The sequence below is a fragment of the Alexandromys fortis genome, unplaced genomic scaffold, assembly GCF_014885135.2.
Source record: "Alexandromys fortis isolate MF-2015 unplaced genomic scaffold, M_Fortis_MF-2015_v1.1 scaffold_31, whole genome shotgun sequence".
Lineage (NCBI taxonomy): Eukaryota > Metazoa > Chordata > Mammalia > Rodentia > Cricetidae > Alexandromys > Alexandromys fortis.
In genome coordinates this window covers 2,684,530-2,707,409 of record NW_026067974.1, presented here as the reverse complement: position 1 = coordinate 2,707,409, position 22,880 = coordinate 2,684,530, and the positions used below count along the sequence as shown (strand labels likewise).

Genomic DNA, 22,880 nt, shown 5'->3' with positions numbered 1-22,880 from the left:
GGGGAAAATCTCTTCCTATGATTGGTCTGTAGGCAAACCGATAGAGCTTTTTCTTAATCAATGATTGGTGTGGAAGGTCCCGGCCCATTGTGGTGGGACCACCACTGTGTAGGTAATCTTGGGGTGAACATGACTGAGCAAGCAACAGGGAGCAAGCCAATAAATGGCACCCCTCCGTGGCCTCTCCATCAGCTCCTGCCTCCAGGATCCTGCCCTGTTTGAGTTCCTGTCCCGACTTCCCTTCATGGTGGAAAGTGATGAGGAAATATAAACCGAAATGAACCCTTTCCTTCCCAGGATGCTTTTCGCCGTGGTGTTTTATGACAGCAATAGAAACCCTACGGAAGGCAGAGGGGTTGCCTAACCTTTTCAAGGACAAGCGGCTTCCAGGTGAGAGAGCAAAGATGTCGAAATGATAGTCATCTGACCCCAAAGCTCACACTCCTGCAGGCCTCAGCCCTCAGACCCAGTGAACACTTGGGAAGTACCTGGCCTTGCGCTGGGGATCGCACGTGTATTAGCTCATTAGCATCACAAGCTCCACATCACAACAAAACTGCCCAAATGAGGTTCGGCGAGATCAAATCGTTTGTCCGAGCTAATGCTGGTACCGACACGCGAGCCCACACAGCCTGGACTTGAATTCCTGTCCTCTCTGCAGCCTTGCCAATGTACGACAGAGGTAAGCTTACAGACACCGGTGACTAATTCAGTGTCGTCTGGCTTCTTTTGAATGCCCAACTGCAGGGTTAGCTATCACTAAGCTTTATCATCTAAAAACTCCTGTGGCTGTCTGGCTAGGAATAGGTATTTCTGAGTTTCACATTCTCCATGGAGCAGATGGATCAAAAAAATAAAAAACACACACAAAGTCTGTGCGCAGCACTGGATTTTTAAATGCCAGCCTGAGCCCTGGCAGAGAGGAAGGATTACCTAGTTTCTAGGGTGAAAAATAAAAGCCTCTGGGAAGAGCAGCTCTGCCCGTTGGCGCCACCTAGCAGTCAATGTTGGCAATTGCTCGGGGAAAGAAAATGAAATTCCCTAAGTTCAACTTACTGGATCTGTTGGGTGTCAAGTGATGCCTGCACATCTCTTTCTCTCCTGCAAAGCCTAATAGGAGACGTGTTTTTATTTTAAGAATTAAAAACATAGAAATACCAAGTAACTTGACAAAGAATTTGACCCTAGTCTGTGCTCTTGGAACCTTTATTTCCTCCGTATTGTATCAGTTCTCAAAAGTAGTATTTCTTGGCAGCCTGAGACTTCTCCATCCTCTTGCATTTGGGATAGTAGATGCTCCACACTCCATTGGAACTACCATGATACTGACAGGAAGCGTATAAGCTGTGGGTGTCCATTGGCGGGAGCTCTCCACACCCACGGCGTTGTCCAACTCTTAGTGCAGTATAGCTGACTCAGGAAGCTAGCCAGAAGTTTTCATGGATGGAGAAATGGCAGATCCTCATCCCACTGAGAATCTATCACCATTTACTGATTACATGGTGATTAAAAATGCTGGTCAGCCTCGGAGCACACCAGAGCCCTCTGAATGAGCTTGGGAGCCCCGGAGAGTTCTGGGACATGTTAACTTACTGCAATGGCTAGTACTTCAGTCAATTTGACAAGATCTAAAATCACCTAATGGGTCCCGGAGGAGGCTCAGAGGGAGCAGCAGGCACTGTTAGGAGGCGTGGCCTTGACGCAGTAGGCGTGTCTTTGTAAGAGGAAGTGCATCCTCAGTCACGAGGGGGTGGGCTCTGAGGTCCCAGAAGCTCAAGCCAGGTCTACCGTCACTCACTTCCTGCTGCCTGCAGATCCAGATGTAGACCTCTCTGCCACGTCTGTCTCCAGCACCACGTCTGCCCTGCCTGTGTGCTGTCTCGCTTCCCCCCACGATGATAACGGACTAAACCTCTGAACTGTGAGTCAGCCTTCATTAAATGTTTTCCTTGGTTAGAGTTGCTGTGGGCATGGTGTCTCTTCACAGCAATACAAACCCAAAGGCGGGTCTCTAGGCATTCGTGTCGGGGATTATCTTCACTGAGTTAAAGGCGGAAAGCCTACTCACTTCAGGTGGCATGGTTTCCTGACTGGCATCCTGGACTGCATAAAGCAGAGAAAGGGAGCGGTGTTGTAGAATAGAATATTGGTTTAACTGTATGAATATGCGCTGCTTTTGTGTCTGTTGCCGAATAATTGCTTAACGATGCAAAGTTGTGTTCCTTTTGTTTATGTTGCTTCTGTTTAACCAGGTAAAGGTGTGTGTTGCTGTTTTACCTTGTCTGCCTAAGGCACCTGATGAGTCTGCTCAAATACTAAATGGCCAATAGCTTCTTAGAGGAGGAGGGATAGGCAGGGCTGGCAGACAGAGGGAAAAGGGGAGCCAGCCAGTCAACCAGCCAACCCGGGCCAACTAACCAAAACTAGGGAAGCAGGAAAGCAGAATGCACAGTATGTGGACGAGGTAAAGGAGCTTCAGGGAAGCACATAGATGAATAGAAATGGGTTGATTTAAGTTTTAAAAACAAAGGCTAAATAGAAACAAGCTAAGGCCAAGTGTTCTTTTTTTTTTTTTTTTTTTTTTTAGTTTTTCGAGACAGGGTTTCTCTGTGGCTTTAGAGCCTGTCCTGGAACTAGCTCTGTAGACCAGGCTGGTCTCGAACTCACAGAGATCCGCCTGCCTCTGCCTCCCGAGTGCTGGGACTAAAGGCGTGCGCCACCATCGCCCGGCTAGGCCAAGTGTTCTTAATAATGTCTCGGTGTCATGATTTGAGGGTTGGCAGTCCAAGAAAGCCTGCTATGGAGAGAGCTGAGCACCAGGGAGCATGCACCCATTGCCCTCTGCCCACAGGTGGGACGATGTCATGTGATCAGCTGCTTCAAGCTCCTGCTGCAGTGGCATCTCTACCATGACAGGTTGTATCCTTGACCTGAGAGCCAGAATAAACCCTGTCTGTCTTCAGTAGATTCTGTCAGGGTGTTTAACCAAAGCAGCAAGAAAAGCAACTAGGACCTCTACCTCACCCCGGTCTCCTTTTCCCAGCATCCAATAGCCATGAAACCTCATGGCCTCGCACTCCTGGAGACTTGGAAAATGAGCATCCTAGCGGCCCAGGGAGAGCAGAGCATGGCTGGGGACCACCTAAAAACCCAACACAGAGAGTTGTTGCTATTTGGCCCTTCCGTGAACTCCCTGAAGGTCTCCACTTGCAGAGTTTGTCTTTCAAATAAAAACTAACACTGATTTTTAGTGCCAAGATGGGTTTCATTATGATATTTTCATAGGCACACATCTCAATGGCCTTTGCTCATGTTCACCTGCCCACTACTTTCCCCTGTCTCTTCTCACTCCCATTGGTCTTCTTCTCCCTAAACAGCAGCCTCGCTTCTGTTTCCATGTTAGATAGATGACAGGTAGACATAGGTAGATGGAGATATGTGTATATGTCTATATACGCTTATAGTTAAATCTAGATTCTACATCTGAGAGAAAACATAACGCTTTGTCTTTCTTTTTCCCATTATTCTCTCCTGTTCCCATGGCCTTCTGCTTTTAGTCCCTCTCTCCTCCCTCATCCTTATCTTTAATTTTATGTCCTATGTGGTTCTGTGTGTGTATTGTTGTGTCTATGTACTTAAGCCTAGATTTCATGCACGAGAGAAAACATGCAATATTTGTTTGCATCTGGATTGTTTTTACTTAATATCCTGACCTCCAAAACCTTCCTCTTTTAAACGAATGGTGTTCTTTATGGCTTAATGAAACCTTACTGTGTATATAGATCACATTTTCTTATCCATCCATCCATTGGTGGACATCTAGGCAGGTCCTATATCTCGACTACTGTGAATATTGCAGGGACAAATAGGTCTGTGCAAGCATCTCTGAAGTATGTTAATTATGTATTTACATGGGAGATTCGTATGGTAATCCTACCTTTAGTTTTCAGATGAACCTCTATTCTGATTTCCATAATGGCTGTCTCAGTTTGTATTTCACTAACAATGCATGAGACTTCATCTTTCCACACATCCTCTCCAACGTTTGTTATTGCTTGTTTTGTTCTTTTGATTTTTTTTTTGTTTGGAGGGGGTATTTTTGTTGTTGTTTTGGTCTTTTTGAGACAGGTTTTTCTGACTGTCCTGGAACTCACTTTGTAGACCAGACTGGTGTCGAACTCACAGAGATCTGCTTGCCTCTGACTCCTAAGTGCTGGGACTAAAGGCATGAGCCACCATCACCTGGCTGCTTGTTTTCTTGATTTTTTTTTGACATCGTTGACTAGTATGAAACAGAATTTCAGTATAGTTTTGTGAGTCTTTATTTTTTCATAAATACATTTTTTAGTTTTAAAATTAAGATATAATTATACCATTCCTTCCCTTCCTTTCCCCCCTCCAACCCTTTCTGTTTATCCCACTTGCTCCATCTAAAATTCATGGCCTTATTTTCTTTGTTATTGATTTTATATGTACTTATTATGCATTTACATATATGTGTGTATGTGTATATATACATGTATAGATATGCAAATGAAACCTGATAAGTCTATTTAGTCTTACTTGTATGTATATGATTTTAGGGCTGACCATCTGGAATTGAATAACCATTCAAGAGGATCAGCCCTGGGGACAACTAAGTCTTTAGTCGCCTGCAGTTCTTTGTCTATGGATTCTGTGAGATTTCCCATTGTGCACATTAGCCTGACTACTAATCACTCAGGTCTGTTTTAGGAAGTCATATTGTTGAGGTATCATGGGTGTAGCTTCTGTCTCGTTTCTAGGAGACACGGTCTCAAAGCAGACTTTCTGTTCCTCCGGCTCTTAACAACTTTTCTGTCCCCTCTTCCTCCATGCTCCCCGATCCTAAGGTGAAGGAACTGTGTCATGGGTGTGTGTTATAGATTGTGTTATATCCGCTGGACCTGGCACCCTCTGATCTGTTGATCTTTGTAATATGATCAGTTGTGGTTTTCTTAATGGTCTCTAGACACTGCCAAGAGAGTCTTCTTGAATAAGGAGTGAGAACTACACTGCTCTGTGGGTACAAGGTTAGGCTTTAGAGTCTAGTTAGGGATTATGCTGATCTAGTAAAGGGACACCAGTAGGTTCTCCTCTGAGATCCATAGTCTCTCTGTGTAGTTTTGCTTTGCATTTCCCTTACAGTGATGGATGGTGGACATTTTTTTCAAGTATTTATTAGCAATGTGTACTTTCTAGAAGTCTGTTCCATTCATTTCCCCACATATTGATTGGATGAATCCTCTGGGGTCTTTATAGATTGTGTGTATTAGCCCCTGTCAGACACATAGCTGGCAAATGTTCCATCCCATTCCATAGGCTTCTCTTCTCTGCTGAGTGTTTCCTTTGCATGCAGAAGTCTTTTTGGTTTTCAATGCTTGCTATTACTTTATGGGCTATTGAGAAATCCTTTCCAAAATAGTCCTTGCCTGTGCCTGTGTCTCGAGGAGCTAGAGCTTAACTTTATTTGATCTGTCCAGAGCTCTGTTGAAGGACAAGCTGGGGCATTGTTGAGGACAATCATGAGCAATGTTTACCATTGGGTTGCTTAAAGCAGAGGCCACACTTGGGACATAAAAGTTGAGAAGCCATAAAAGGAAACACTCGACCCTGAGATGCTCCCAGGAGATTTTGGAAAAGCTGCAGCATCTTTAAAGAGATCTAAAAAACCACACATGTGTGCAGGGCTGTGCCCAGAAAATACCTATGAACACCCCAACTTCTTACTTTCAGTTGACAGTGATGCTCCACATTAGCAGGGAGTGAAGACCAAGGATTCAGCGTTGTAAACACTGTGCAAGAGTGGAGAAGGCTCATCAAAAAGCTCACAGAGAGGCCCCTGTCTAAATACTATAATGCATTAAGATCATCTCTACTCAATCGTTAGCTGACCACCAACCGATTGAGTGGAGAATTCCCAGAATTTGTTCCGAAACATTGCTATACAAGTAAACACCAAGGCAATAATAATAAACTCTCAAGAGGAGCTCATATCTGATTTCCACGGGTGCCATATTGTCCCATGTAAATTATCCATATTTCAACAGCAACAACATTTGATAGGCACAGAGATAAGGAGAGCGTACAGCCTGTGTTCGGAGGATGAAATGTTCCACAGAAACTTCCCGTGAGGAAGTTCAGGCTTCAAATCAGCGATTATCACTACGCTCAGAGAAATAACCCACATGCAAAGAATGCAGTCGGGGAACCGTGAGAACAAGCCTCGCTGAAGGGAGGCTGTCAATATGGGGAGCAGAAGTTATAAGGAGGAACCGGATAGATGTTGTAGAGTGTACGTATACAATACATGGCGGCTTGAGGAGCTTGCCGCACAGGGGAGCTGGAGAGTGGTTCAATTGTGCTTATGAAGTCTGGGGAGGAAAAAAAAAACCTGATCAGGATAAGTGGGGAATTGTCAGAGACCTGTGAGAAAACAGCAAGCATGGAAAATGCTGATATATTTATGAATAATGATATTTCTAAAAGGAGAGAGGAGAACAAGGTGACGAAAAGAAGACGTGAGGAACTAGCAATGGGGACGAAAGGTGTGGCTCAGTGGTAGAGTGTGTGACAAGCATCTGGAATGTCAGGATTCATTTAAAAAGACATACCCCAAGCCGGCTGCAGAGATACGTGCCTGTAGTCACAGCGCTGAGGAGGATGAGGCAGGAGGATGGCATGCTTTCGGTCAGCCTGAGCTACTGTATTAGTTGCTTTTCTCACTGTTGTAACAATACCTAAAAGTAAGAATGTATGACATCCTTTCTTTGGCACACCGAGGATTGAATTTAGGGCGGTGCCCATGCTAGACTGGTCCTCCACTGCTGAGCCATATGTCCATCCTACCTCACAAAATGATTTAAAAGGGAGATGTCTTTTAAATGCTTATGCATCAGTGGCTCTGCTTGTTGTTTGCCCGTTTCCTCGGCAGCCATTCCATGCTTGTGGGCATCTCCATTGTCTTCATTGATCTCTGCCTTCATCTTCACGTCTTCGTACCTTGCCCTCTCAGGGGCTGCCTGCAGGGATCTTATCCCTGTTGCCATCTGTCTGACCTTGTGTCTGTAAGTCAGAGGGCAACCAGCCAGTTCTCTCTAAAGTATTTATTTCTGAGTACTCTGTAGATTACTAATGATGTGATTGGCTTTCTGTTTATGTTTGTAAAAACAAAACAAAACACAACAAAACCCCACAGTGCATAAAATCCCCATTTTTGTCAGTACCCAAAAGACTGTGGATGGTTCTGATAGAAACCGAACCAGGGTGCTGACAACTGTACAGCCACAGTCCAGCAGGAATTTCTTTAGAGACAACTTAGGGCTTGAGATTGGCTTCATTGGACCTGGACGGATTGGCAAGGTCTGTTTAGCATGAGGTTGTCCAACTATACTTGAGTTCCCTCATCTCTAGGAAAGAGACAACCATCCCTGTCATGCCTGCTCTATGCTGTAATGAGATGGGCTATAAAGGTGGTTTGAAATATTTGATGTTTGTATACTTTTCTTTTATTCAGTCTCAGATAGATAGTGCTATCACTCAGTGAGGGTTTATTGAATTTAACAAAATAAAGTGGAATCTGTAATCTTGAGATATGGTGGTGAGAATTCATAGTAATGTCATGGTAGAAGGGCCTTCTGTATTCATGTTGGTGGATGCCTTCTGACTCTAGGTATGGGAAATAGGGTGGGATTAAATATGGATGGTTTGCCAAGCAGGCAGAGAAGTTTAGAATCAACAGAAAACCAAGTGTAAGAGGTTTGAAGTCTACTGTGAATCTGAGCCTCATTCTACTACTTATGATTTAGCTATTTATTGTTAGGTGTGTGTGTGTGTGTGTGTGTGTGTGTGCGTCCACACACATGCATGTGTGTATGTATGTGTGTGCATGAGTGTGCTTTAGCAATGTATTCAACCTATAAGACATCATTTAAATTAGCCTACCAATAAAGCTTCCTTCCTTGGTTCTGACTCTACACACACAGTAGCTGGGTGCTTTTCACCCACTTCTCTCCATTGTTCCCGAAGCTAAAATATCCTTGTAGAATGAGTAGCCTTATGGGATCATGCTAGCTTGTGATCTCACGTACAGAGCAGGGTCAGGCAAGACTGTCTTTGGAGAATGGGAAGCAACTGTGAATTAGAATCGATGACAAGAAGCAAGATTAATGCCACAGATCGGCCTCAAACGCCGAGGCTGTGTTAGCACCAGGAAGTGGACAGAATATACGGGAAGGCAGAGTAAAGAGTGCCAAAGAAGGAGATGGAGAGTGTAGGGTGTGGCGAGGACTGAACGGGGCACCTGCGCCAGCTGGGGTGCAGGTGTTCTGTCACAGTCTGCTCCATCTTCTCCTGGTCCTCATCAGTCACTTGACTGGTCATGGTGTTGTTTTTTAAGACTGCCACATGGAGATGCACCTGAGATTTTTTTCTAGCATTCAATTCAGTTTGTAGAAGCCACAACCCTCTGACATGTTAGAAGGTAAGACGGAAGCATAGTAAGTGGAGAGCTGGGTTTTCTATTATTGTTCCAGCCAAAAACAAAAGTTATTTTTTTCGTTTCTCTTAACTATTATGGGTTTTAAGATTTAATATATAACAGTGTTTGCACCAGTCTTTGGTGACCTTTTTAGGGGCACCCTCAGTTTGGCCAGCAATCTCAGAATGGAAGAATTGGGCCAAGGTGTTTAGGCCATTAGAACCGTTAGTATACAGCCTGCCCCCCAATGAGTAGACAACAATGTAGTATGTTTTATTGCCCCTCTCTCCAGCTCAGGAAACAATGCCTTTGTACATGGGAAGAGTATTTTACAAAGTGGAAAGATGCCCGCCCCCAACAACATATTCATATGCTAACTTTCCAGTTTGAGAACATTGCCCAGCGATTTAGGGAAGGATCATGATCATCTATTTTTTGTATGAAATGTGATGTTGATAGTTAGGAAACTATTTCAGTGTCCACCTTCTGTTGTCTAGAAAGACACTTCCTTCTGGTTGGTCTACTAATGTGGCTGTTGGGATGACTTAGAAACCCGAGTCCTTCAGCATAACACATGGGGCTGGGCGCCCCCTGGTGGTGATTGGTGGCCATGCAGGTGTTTCCAAGATGGTCTTGACAGCAGGGCCTAATTCTCAGCTCCAAGGTAGGCAGTTTCCATAGGTTAGCTCATTTATCCTCATAGCAGCTTAGTAACAAGTGGGGTAGCAACTAGCCATTTAATAACTCACCCCAAAGAGCACAGATAGTGAGTGGCAGAAGAGGAGCTTAAATCTAGGCAGGTCAGACTGTGCCTCTGACTCCCATGTTTTGGGAAGAGATGCTATGGTCTGCATATATTGGTGAATTAAAGACAGTGTCTTTGGAATGACTGTCCAAAAAATGTTGGTAGAGATTCTCTTAAGAAAAACAACAAGTGAACTAAACAAAATTATTTAAAATATGTCTTCCTTAAATTATCCGTAAAGTGTACAAGTAGCATTTCTCAACCTGTGAGCTGTGACCCCCTTTGGGGGTTGCAAATCAGATATTTGCATTACGATTCACATCAGTAGCAAAATTGCAATTATGAAGTTTACAGTTTTGACATAGCAACGGAATAATTTTATGGTTGGGGGTGACTGTATTAAAGGGTTGCAGCGTTAAGAAGGTTGAGAACCACTGCTATGTGCCATATAGCTATGGTAGAACATTCATTCCAGAAAATCTAGAATATTTCAATAAGAACAAAAGCATAGCTATGGTAGAACATTCATTCTAGAAAATCTAGAACATTTCAGTAAGAACAAAAGCATAGCTATGGTAGAACATTCATTCTAGAAAATCTAGAACATTTCAATAAGAACAAAAGCATCTTCGGCACTCGAGTCATGCTATGTGGGACTGCAAAGCCGATGGGGTGTAGCCTCTCCCCAGTCTGAAGCTGTGGTTTCTCCCCTGGAAAGGCAGAATGCATTTCTCATCAAATCCAAAGCCTCAGTCTACAGAAATCCCAGTCTATAGAGGCAGGTCAGGGGACTCCCTGAATGGCCACCAACACTAGAAAAACTCACAAGCTGTGACCCCGAGGGGTCAGAGACCCTTTTAAGCTTAGAGCAGCCAGTGCAGGATATGAAACAGGTTTAAAATGATCTCTCTAGCACCCACAGGTTCATAAACATGGAGTGGATGCTGGTGGTACAAATGGCTTAACCACAACTTCTTCTCAAGGAAAAGCTGCCTGAACAATCAACTCTTCTGAGTCAAGAATAGTACAAGAAAGCCAGACTTAGAAGTAAAGTCAGTCATCCCTCACTGCTTGGAAAGCCATGTGCATGTCTAAGATTGCACCCACATATGGGGAATCAGAGGGACTCACTGAACAATGAGTTACTTGGTTGCATGTGGAAGAAAAGTAGTAAGGCCCTCTGAATTGTGATAATAACCACCGCACCCCATGGCCAAAGGTTTGGGAACATAACAGCATTTGGCTAGTGAGTTTCATTTGGCTAAAAGATAAAATGAAGAAGGAAAAAAAAAAACCCAAGCAGTGACAGTAAAGACTGCACACTGCAGATAAAATAGCCTGCAGAATTGCTTCAGCCGAGCCACTAGTTAGACCAACGACCAAGGAAACAGCCATTCCTGGGAGACCAAGGCCCAGAGCTGCTACAGCGGGTTATCGGATTTGTCCATTTGCCAAGAAATGACTCTGAGGCATTCAAAGAAGCAAGGAAATGTGACCTACACATAAGAAAACTAATGGGAAGCAGCCCCCCAAAAAACCTGCTTGGGGAGGGCCCAGATGTTGCACTTAACAGACAAAAAAATCTCAAAGTAGCTGCTTTGATGTTCCAAGGGTAACTTGCTCACAGAAAAGGTGAAAGCGCAATGAAACTCTCACCAAATTTGTGGTGTCAGTAAAGAGATAAATGACTTCCCAAAGAAACAAGATGATCTGTAGCTGAAAACAGCAAGAACCAAACTGAATACTTCCAGAGAGAGACTCCATAGCAGATACAAGATGGTAAAAGAAAGAATTAATGAATTGATAAACAGATTGATAGAGATTAATTATACAGTGAGATAAAAAGAAAAAAAAAAACAAAGTAACTAGAACCCCAGTAGTATGTGAGACCATGCAACGCACCAACATACGTGAAATGAGAACAACAGTTGGTGTGGAGAGAAACGGACAGGACACACTGGAAGAAATAATGGATGAAATGCCCAAAATTTGATGCAAAACATTAGTCTACACATCCAGGAGATTAATGAACACCAAGACATGTGAATGCACAAAGACCAGCAGTCAGGCTCATCCTGCTCAAATGTCAGAGAGATGAGAGAGAACCCTGGAACAGGGCTCTCTACACACTGAAGTTCAGGTTCTCGTAGGAAACAGGGCAGGCTAGAAAACAGGGAAAAGTCACATTCAAAGTACTACAAAGAAAAATCCACTGAGAATAAAAATCAGTACTGTAAATGGGGACTGTACTTTGGTTTCCCGGACAACCAAACCCAAATAATCACACAAAAACTATATTAATTACAACACTGTTTGGCCAATAGCTCAGGCATATTCCTAGCTAGCACTTAAATCTTAAATCAACCCATTTCTTTTAATCTGTATATCACCATGAAGCTCGTTGTTTACCAATAAAGTTCCAGCATTCCTCCTTCAGCAGCTACGTGGTGTCTGCCCTACTCTGCCTTCTTTCTCCTTGCATTCAGTTTAGTTTTCCTGCCTAGATCTATTCTGTCCTGCTATAGGCCAAAGCAGCTTCTTTATTAACCAATGGTAATAAAACATATTCACAGCATACAGAGGGGAATCCCACATCATCTCTCCATTTCTGTCCAAATAAAAAGGAAGGTTTAGCTTTAACATAGTAAAATTACATATAGAAAAGAATTATCAAGCAAGAATTACAGCTACAAGTTTTGTATCTAATTTATCCTTTATCATAACTAAGGAAAACTTTAACTATAACTATCTGTCAACTCCATCAAAGACCCCAGAAAAATATAATATTATTTAAATAAACATACAATCATTTTGGAAAACCACTTAGTACATACTCAAGAAGCTAAACACAGTATTGCTACATCACCTGGTAAGTCCACTCTTAGAAAAACTAAAATTTAAGCTTGCACAAAAACACACATACTAATGTTCACAGCAGGATTATTTATGTGGCTAAAATGTAGAAACACTGCAAATGTCCATAAGTGGATGAATAAATAAACAACACGCACACGGAACAGTATTTGGCAATAAAAAGGAATGAAGCACAGTCATGCTGGGATTACCAGTGGGGATATGTTCTGAGAACTGCATTGCTGGGTGATCGCATCACTATCTAAACATCATAGACCGCACTTAACAAACCTGCATGGTGCAGGTGAAGCTGTTGTTGTAGCCACTTTGTGTGATCAAGAGAGTCAGCAATCATGAGGTGCATAAGGCTTATGTTGGTCTAGTAGGGCATATTATTTTACATCATACATTTTAAAAATGCACAGGATTACACCCTAGAACACTGACAAAAGCATAGCTCAAGAATTTCATAAACAGGAGCATGGGTACTTATCACTAACAAGTGTTGCTGTATGGTCGTTTATTGCATTGCTGTCCTTACAATTGGCAGTGCAATAGCTCTGTGTACATCAGTATTATCACAAACACACCCGTGGCATGTTGTACCACTACAACTCCACCACCGCCGTCGGTAGGGGTTCTTCAGTCTCATTGTGATATTCTGGAACTATTGATTTACATATAGTATCTTGTCTGAAATGGCTTCATACATGGTTCAGCTATACTGAAGATACATGATAATGTAACATGGATGAAGGAAACTAAAAACAAACAAGTAAAAAAAAAAAACACACAATTATTCTGGGTGCTGAGATGACTCAATGGGAATCGGCCCCTGTTGCCAAGCCTGAATACCTGAGTTTGAGCTCCTGAACGTACTTGGCAGAAGGAAAGAACCAACTCTGACAACTGTCCTTTTTTTACCTTGACAGTGCCCTGTGACATGTGTGTGCCCCCACAACAAAATAAGTGTAAAAAAGGTGTGCGAAAGGAAAGAATCCATTAGCAAGAGGTCCACAAAGTGCACAAACCTATTTCAGAAAATGTCCAGAATAGGTAACTTTATAGAGACCAAAAATAGATTAATGGTTGCTTAGGGATGGAGTGGTGTAGGATGGGGTAATGGTTGCTGCAGGGCATGGGACTTGTTAGAAGGAGGGGAATGGAAATGCCTTAGAGGTACAATGTGGTGGGTGAGTCCTATGGCACTTGAGTCCTAGTTCCATGAAGCTGAAGTTTTAGCATGAATAAGATGGGCTCTTGGCCCTTGGGAAGTTTCCAAGAACAGCGTGCCTTCAGCAGTCTTTGTGAATTAGACTAGAAATCAAGGCAGAAGTGATTTCTCTGGGGGAAGAATTAAGCATTAGGAATTCCGAGCGCCGGATCAACTCTCAGAGCGCAGTCCCTTCTTAATTGAGAGTGCGTTGGACTTGGAATTGGTAAAACATCCTTAGGGTCTGCACTGAGACCTGTTCAGAGAAGGAGGCACTGGGGGGGGGGGGACTGTTCAATTTGTGACGACAGGGAGGACAAAATAGAAGCAATGGCAAGGGGGAGGCTGGCCCCGTGAGATCCTAACCGATTGCACGAGAGGCAGACCAGGGATAAACATGTCGTTCGACTAACATGAAGGTTTCTTTAAAGGCAAAGAAGTGCTGATAAGAAGGGTCTGAAGACTAGAGCTGCAAACCCATGCTTTGGTAAGGCATACGGATCTGTGAGCAGGTGACACCAGGGTGCAGTGGTGAGCTGATGAGCTGGGGTAGGAGTGAGGAGGCCCACGAGTTCAGAATGCCAGTTTCTTGGGAAAGCAGCTGGCCTGCTTCAAAGTGAATGGAGGGTGTGCTCGCAGGAGACGAAGTTCAGGCAGCAGGTCCTAAATTCTTCACCCAGAGAGGGAGGTAACTAGCGAGAGGTACACCAGCCCCGGCTTGGAAGAGTTGTGTTTGTAATGGCTAGGTGGTGTGGTTTCCATTGGCTTTAAGAGGGATAAATGTCTGAAAGGAACAGTGGGGAACAAAGGAGACACCTATCCCGCCATCCAAGCTTGCACTGTGGGAGAGTAGGGCCATGTAGAAACACGAGGCGGCTATTACAACATACCATAAACCAGGTGTCTTACAAACAACAGAAATGCAATCCTCCAAGGTCTAGAGGTTGTGAAATGGAAGCTTATGGTGCTCGTAGACTTTGGTGTCAGCCATAGCTGGCATCTTCCCTCTGTGCCTGTGCCCACTGGAAAGGGCATCTCCTTCCACTCTCTTTGTTAGGTGCCTCAATCCCATTCACCAGGACTCTGCTCTTCTGGATATAAAAGGCCCCTTCCTCTCAATACTATTATCAGTGAGGCTAGGGTTTCAACACATGAATGGCAGGGCCACAGACATGCAGGTCACAGCAGGTGATGGTTATCTTGTGTTTTCATCAAAGGAATGAAACACAGCCTATGTTCAAAGAATGTCTGGGAGCGTAGGGGAGTTTGTTGGTCACTTAGTCGGCTCTTGGTGACAAAATGGTAGGGGCTGAAGAGACAGCAAAAGTAAGGACTATTCAGATGAGGGGATATTATACAGATTTGTAGTATGTATGCGTGTATGCATGTATGTATGTGATAGACACATGTGAGTGCACATGGGTGCTTGTTCTTTGTGGAGACTAGAAGTCACTGTTAGCGGATTTGTTCTCGGTCTCTATCTTATCTTTTGAGTCAGGGTTTTCATTAAGCCCAGAACTCATAGACAGGGCTAATTTAGCTGACCAGTGAGCTCTAGGGAACCACTTGTTTCTGTCCCCTGGAGCTGGGGTTATGAACATGTGTTGCTGCTCTTACATGTATGCCAAACTCCTCAGTTCCTCATGCATGGACAGCCAGCACTTTACCAATAGAGCCACCTCCTCTGTCCTCGGTATATACCCTTTTAATAGCACCAAAATAGCTGGTGGTTTGGTATACAACTTAATATAGGAAAATTTGTTGAGGCTCTGCATTTATATGCATACAAGACAGTCTCCCCATTCTTTAATAAAACAACTGCAGAGAATCCCAGTGGTATCTGATTTGGTTTTATTTTTAGCCCTTTTAAATGGCTTCCTTTGTTATTTCAGATATCTTGGGTCCTCCTTGGTGGTTTGTGGCTTTGATTCTGTTCAGCTCAGCTGGAAAAGAAACCATTAAAAAATGCACTTGGGCTTCTCTGTGTGCCCAGCAGCAACCCAAAAAAGAATATGTATTTCATTAGCACACCAGGATGTAGGGGGACGTTAGAAATCTCTGGAAATGAAAATGCGAATGACTAGGAGAGATGTCAAGCCAGCTTCACAAATTTAACTTTGATTTTTTTTTTTCCCAAGACCTCACAGGAATCCAGGCTGCTGGACTAGATAAGGCAGGTAGTTTGCTTAGTAATCAGATCATGGCAGCAGGCGAGGGATCTTCTTCCTCAGGTGGGAAAGGGTTTTGTTTGGTGCAAAACAGTAAGAGAGTCAAAGGAAGTTCTGTGGCTCCCAGAGAAAATGAGAACAGGAGCAGACCTTAGGAAAAAGAGGACACGCAGGAGCTGTGACTGTCCCCCTGGGCCGGGCCTACCATCTGTAGAGTCAAAACCAGGTCCAGCCATCCGCTGATCTGAACACAAGGCTATAGGCTGAGGTTATAGGCATGTGTGGCTGCGCCTGGGCTCTTCTGTGATTGCAGGGGATTGAACTCAGGTCTCCCATCCTCGTACTTGCATAGCAAGCTCGTTTCACCCACTGAGCCAGCTTCCCAGGCACAAACGAAGCTTTTTGTACTGTGGGAGCCTGTCCTTTGATTCATTCTCTTCCTGTTTCCCAAACATAGTATCACAAATACCCAAATGCCCAATAGCTATTTCTCCTGGGGGTCCCACAGGAATTCCAAGCGACAGATAACCTGAACTCAGTTCATCTCCTTTTGTCCCAAACAAACTTCTACTCTGTCTTTATCTTCCTAGGTGGCAAGAGCAGGGACCTGGAAATCGTCATAGACTTTTCCTTCTGCTTCTCTTGATGTATTCTATTGGAGACTGAGTCCTATAAAGGAAAGTCCCCAGAGTCTCCCGATGGCCAATCCCAGCCTTGACATAAGGAAAGTCAACAGAAATAAAAGTATTTGAGCCCCATGCTGGTTCTCTCAAATTAAAATCTCTGGGTGCAGGACCCTGAGATTTATATTTTAATAAGTACCCCAGGTGATTCTGGGACAGGCTCTAATTCATCTTCCTCTCCATCTCTCTATCCCATCCCAGGAGCTGCTGCTAAGACATGCATTCACTGTTTCACATCTGAACTTCCCAACTGATGGGCCGTTCTCATGAGGCCCCTGCTTCCTACAAGGGTGCACACACACATACACACATACATACATACACACACATACACACACACACACATACACACATGCACATGCACGTGCACACCTCAATAGTCTAGCATGTCCTTCCCCATCCTTACAACTCTCCAGGTTATTGTCCCCAAATAATATCTGATCATGTCTAAATTCTACCCGAAACTAGTATTACCCTAATATACAATTAGTCAGGACTGCTCCCAAGTGTGGCGGTTTGAAAGAAAATGACCCTCAAAAGGAATGGCACTATTAGGAGATGTGACCTTGTTGGAGTAGGTATGGCCTTGTTGGGGGAAGTGTGTCACTGTGGGTGTGGGCTTTGAAGTCTCATATGCTCAAGCTATGCCCAGTGTGTAACACACAGTTGCTTCTGCTGCCTGTAGATCAAGATGTAGAACTCTCAGTTCCTTCTCCAGAGCCATGTCTGCCTGCATGCCACCATGATGATAATGAACTAAACCCCTGAAACTGTAAGCCAGCCTGAATTAAATGTTTCCCTTTATGAGAGCTGCATGGTCATGGTAGCGCTTCACAGCAATAGAAACCCTAGCTAAGACACCAAGAATTAGAATATGGTGAAGACATATAGTCTTAAGTGACTGTTGGGACATTTAAAAAGTAATGAGATACAACTGAATGGATGCTGGTGGGTGAAGGCTGAGAGAGACCGGATGGAGACCTCTACCTAGTTCTTCCAGGTTTTGCTACCATCAGTGGAAGGATTTAAAGACAACACAAAGTAAGCCAGAGAAAGTTTATTTCAGAGTGAAAGCAGACACCAGGAGAAAATGTGGACGTCTCAAGAAAGTCTGGCAATCTAAGATTTTTGGATAGCATTGTGTAGTCAAATTGATTATTCATGAATTAAGGTGTGGAGCGCCTGGCCAGTGTGTGGGGTTTAAAACTCAGACACAGTCCTACAAAACTAAGACCCATAGAGACAAGGACCTCAAAGAAGAAAAAAACGTGAGAGCCCCAGCCTGGGCTAGGCTTGACTTAAGTGTTCAGTCAGGTGGAAGGAACAGGTTAAGCCATGCTTCCTGCTGATGAGCATTTCTGTTACCCATGAAATGTATCACACCATGGGAACAGTCACTTACCCTCCTCAGCTGTAAATTCCCTGATGGTGTCTCTCTTATCTTATGCTTTCCTGCTTCTTCCAAGCCCAAGGTCTGCATAGCTGAAGCCCAACTTAGTTTGTGAAGCTGCTGTTGGGAATGAACTGAGCTGGAGATAGTGTGTTGCGGCACACCAACGCTGTGCAGTCATGTGTCCATCCATCACTTGGTCCTGTCCCATCCCCCCACCCTCCCACCTGCCACATCTCAGGAAGCAAGGCTATACCCCTCTCTTCCCCAGCTCATTCACAAGCTCAGTCTGAGAATATGAAAATACTTTCTTATTTAGTTCAAACTATGAAGCTCTAGCGATGTGTGTGAGGGGAGCAGAAGTGATTTTAAATGGTGCTTACGACTCGCCTGCGTGTGTTTCGCTTTCTACAGTCCTTTCTTGCTCAGACTGTCATGGCGATGTCACAGCCAGAGCAGAAGGGACGATAAGCACAAGGTGTCAGGTTGACTGCACAGGCAAAGGGTAGGAGAGGTGGGCTGGGACATGACAACAGTGACAGGAAAATTCGTGGAAGAGTTCGAGGTGACAATAATCCTCTTCCGTCACTGCTTCCCACAGAGACGTCGGAACATCTGTGTGGGTTAAAAGTTCAGTCAGCCAAAGAAAAGAGCCTCCGGTGGTGGCCAAAGCCAGAGCAATTTGAGCAGCTGAACAAATCAAGCGGCGTAGTTCAGAAAATAAAATAAAACCCTCAGCTATATACTGATGGAAACAAATGATGGGAAGAACAAGTAAAAGGAAGGAGAGTAGCCAAAGGCCTGGAGAAGAATTCCAAGTAATTTCATGTACATAATCTGTGTTCAAGGATGCGGAGTGTAACTCCCTGTTCCTTAACTGTGATGTCCTTCCTACGGGCTTAGTGTGGAAAGGGGAAAAAGGACTACTTAGAGAGAAGGCATCTGATAAACACTTCCTCAGCCAGGGACGAAGGTCAGCATCACCCGTGATGAATCACGGTCGAAGAATGTACTCTTGAGAACATAGAATGCAAATATCACTGGAGCGTTATGGTCTCCATCAAAAACCCAGAACCACTGGCTGACTGTGAGGAAAATAGCAGGGAAATCCAAATGAACGCACACAACACAGGCAAACAGCACTCTTCAACACAGACACACACACACACACACACACACACACACACACCACCACCACCACCACCACCACCACTACCAGCAACAAAACTGAAAAACTGTTCCAGCCCAGAAGAGTCAAATAAGACACCATGACTTAATGTAACATGGGATCCTGTAACACATAAAAGGAATTATGCAAAATATAAGGAAAGGCAAACAGGGTATAAACTTTACTAACAATTTATTGATTTTAGTACATTAACCACGATTAACACTCCTTGAAGTCTTAAGATTTCAGTAATAGGACAAACTGGCCATGGGGCTTTGTAGGAACTCTGTATTTTCATCACAGTTTTTCTGTAAATCTAAAATAAAAGTATACCAAAAGTAAAATGAAATTTAAAAACAAAGGTGAATTTCAAAATGAAAAAAATAAAACTCGCCATTTGCTAGCATTAGAAGGCAAGGGTTCGTTTTAAAAATTGTATGTGGTGTGTGTGTATGTATGTATGTATGTGTATGTGTGTGGTACGTGAGTGTTTATCTATTACTATGGTTGGTTTTAATGTTAACCTGTCACAAATGAGAAGTGTCTGATTGCCATGTTTGACATGAGGCGACCCACCTGGATGTGGGCATGGTCCAAGGAAGAGCAGCTTCCCTTTCCTTCCATGGCCTTCCCCCTTGCAACTGAGTTAATCTGTCCTCTTGTTACTCCTGTTGCTCTCTTTGTTGATATAAACCAGCGTTTTCAAGCTTCCTTTGTAGACTAGGGACCAACAGGCTTCCAGAAACTTCCTGGCTTCTGGTACCATGTTGGAACTGCTAAGGAACCACCCCGTCTGGGGAAGAGAGCAATGACTAGGCTCCCAGCTCTCGGTTCTATTGTTACATATATATTTCATCCCATTGGTTTTGTTTCTCTAGGGAACCCCAAGACATGTGTGTCTGTGCATGTTCATGTGTGTGAGTATGGACGTATGCATGCCAACTTGGTGGAGTGTTGGTCCTCAGCTTCCACCTCATGCGAGAGAGAGTCTGTTGTTTGCTGCTGAGAATGCCAGGACAGTGACCCCCAAACTTGCTGGATTCTCGCCTCTACCTCCCATCTCTCGTTAGGAGAACTGGTACTAGACACATAAGCTCTGCCTCCACCTTTACAAGGGTTCTGTGGCTCTCAACTCAGATTCTCTTGCTCACATGACTAGCACTGACTCATGTCCCCAGGCTTCTCTAGAAGCTTCTGTCCCATGCATCTGCTGGGTGTGCAGACAGCGTTGGTGGAGCCAGAGTGGAAACAGGCTCTGGGTCTGGGAACGAATCTGTGGTCTTACCAGTGCTCAGTGGGTTCCGGACACACTGACAGTCACCATAGCCTTGTTCCCCTAGGTCAGTAAGCACACGGGTCATTTTTAAAGGCATATCCAGAGCCCGGATATCGACTGTATCACCCCATCTATTTACGGAGCCCAGAAAAGTGTGGGAGGCGGACTATCCTTGAGCGTTGCTTAAGCGCCATGCTGATTTAACCTTGCCAAGTTAACCTTTCTTATTCTATTTCTTCATCCATAAAGAGAAGATAATGGTGCTCCCTGGAGTAGTACAAGGTTAAGGTTTGAAATTATATGAGAAACGTGAAGGCTTTCTGTGACCTAGAAAGGACTTTGCGGTCTTATTTTGGAATGTCTTGGGGGAAATGAGGACCTCCTTCGGTGTCTCACCTTTAAAGCAGCCCCGTGACTTGTTCACCCGGTTCAGTCTGTCAGACATCTGTCAGGTGTCATTGATATGCTAGGCACATTAAGCAGTGCCTCAGACTCTTAATGCCATCCCTGGAAATAGAGGAAGACGAACTCGGTCTTTTTAGATTCTCACAGCAGAACAGTCAGTGGCTAGATGGGTAAACTACCTGGGGGAGGGAACAATAACCCACGAGAGGCATAAGTTAGCCACAGTGTCTGTGGCTGCTGGGGACTGAAAATCAAAAATGGCCTGAAGAAGTTATTCACTCAGCCCATGGGAAAGTCTCAATGTGGGGGTGGGGGGGCTCCTCAAGGTTTAAGAGGTCACTTTCTTCATCATAGCTTCAAGGACCCAAGTCAAAAGCATTTCTTTATCTACACTGATGGCTTGCTTTGCCTTCCTGGGGAGGGCAACCAGCAGTTAGCAGGGCCTCCTTGGCTCCAGTGGATATGGTGGGATGGATACCCAGGAAACTCAGGGCACAATCCTTGACCTTTACCGTGCCATCTGAGTTAACTACCCTCTAGTCCAAGTCTTCTGTTGGTTCCTTACCCTGAATTGTTTCCATCTGAAGTATTTATCTTTTATTTATTATCAGTTTTTTCTTTTCTTGTTTCTAATCATCTTTCCCTCTGCACTGTAACAATTCATTTGAGGTCTTGTGTTTCATCTTGGCCATCACTGGTCCCTAAACCTCCTCATAAGGAGACTATGTCTCTCCGTAGTCCAGTCTGCTTAGAAGTCTCTTTCTTCTCTGTCCCTCGTGTGCCTATGCTGCTTCTTTCTTGGATTCTCACTACTGCTTGGGGATTCTGCCTATCGGGAATATTCCAGAAGAAGAAAATGCTAGCTGTCCTTTGGAGAAAGTCTAGCCAAAGCCAGAATGAGTTGCTATGGTTTGGGTATCAAAACCAGGACCTGGGACTGAAGGAGCCTGGGTGGAAGTGGGGGAAAGAAGCTTGTTAGCAAGATTATTTGTGAACAGAGATAAAACAAAAGCATTACCAAGGTGGGTAGTGAAGTGTGCAGAAAAAAAAAAAAAAAACAAGATGGCGGGCGATGATCAGTTCTGCATGGCAGGCGGTTATCACTGAGTCTGAACAGAAGGTGTGCACCGTGGAACACCTCCTGTCTACTTCATGAACACCTTTGCTTGTTGAGGCTCCAAGAATCCTGAGAACCATTAGTAACAGTTCTTCACATTTCAGAGTACTATACAACTTACTGAACAGGGTCTTCAGCATCTCTTCACTGTGGGATCGTCAGAGTTTCTAAAGGTTGGTTAACCGGCAATCAGACCAAGTGAGCCTCCTCTGAGTGACTTTCCCAGCACCATCTAGGTAGGAGAAGGGAAAGCTGGATGAGACATTCTTCTTCAACTCTTGAGCTCATTCTGCCTCAGGGCAGCTGGAAATGGCATGGTGTCTTGAGATAGTAATGGGTTTATAATCTCTCTGGGCTAGGTTTTCTGTGTTAGACTTGCGCCGTTGTGAACTCCTGTATACATATGCCATTATCTCTAACGCAAACTTTAAAAGGTTTTAAAAGACCCAAGTTGAGTCACTTGGTCAGCTCCTGTAGGGTTCATCAAGGAGAGGTCAGGCCCAAGGCAGCCAGGTGCTGAAAGGCTTGGGCTTTGGCACTCTAAGAATTAGCTTTTAATAGGAAGAGGAACATTTGGGGGGGAGACAAAGAAAATCGTATGCATGTTCAAGCAGCTTAAAAATTAAGGAAAGAAAAAGGCACAATGGAATGACTTGCTCCCTGGGGTTTCTAGTCCCCTGCCAGATCCTTTAATTATATTTCTGTTCTTCTTGCCCAAATTTAATTTTACCCCAGACTTAAATAAAGAACAGATGAGGCCTCATAGAGGACTTGGTAAAATAGCCTTTCGTAAGTTACTGTGCCTGGGCACAGGGCCTGGCCGGCTTTCCAACTCACTGTGTGATCCTGGGCCATTAACCTCCTAGGCTGCTCTGCTTCTCAGCTGTAAGGAAATATATGGGACATTTGCCACGCGGTGGCCTCCAGAAAACCTGAAGAGGAGCCAGAGTGGCAGGCATGAAGGTGCCCAAGTCCTAAAGAACGCTGTCTTAGGATGGGGAGACACCAGCATTCCTGCAGCTCCCAGGAGTCTCTGCGTGATGGTGACAGTCATTATAATTCAGGGATCTCAACATTTCTGGCATTAAATGTGAAAGGACCCTAACTGCCTGTGTGACTGGAAAAGGACCTTAGCTCTCCAGAGTCCCATGTTCTTTCTGGTCCCCTGGTTGGTTTGATATGACACAACTTTCACCTTGTAAGGTGTGACCTTGCTCTGATGCATCAGGAAGGAGTGTCCTTGGACAACATAATTAATCTTGATATCCATGCTACAAGAAACAGAATCTCCTCAAAGAACAGTTCATCTTAAACAGCATGGCTCTTTCTAGTTCAGCACTATGACCATTTTAAAAGGTAATAAGG

At 44.2% G+C, this 22,880-nt stretch overlaps 1 long non-coding RNA gene across 1 annotated transcript in view; it reads left to right on the top strand.

The window, feature by feature from the left end:
- The first annotated feature begins 469 nt into the window (after positions 1-469).
- Positions 470-22,880, top strand: part of LOC126510495 (uncharacterized) — a 28,821-nt gene continuing 6,410 nt past the window's right edge. The window contains exons 1-2 of the long non-coding RNA XR_007594417.1: positions 470-682; positions 1,815-1,921. This is a non-coding gene — a long non-coding RNA (uncharacterized lncRNA). The remainder of the gene's footprint in view (positions 683-1,814; positions 1,922-22,880) is intronic.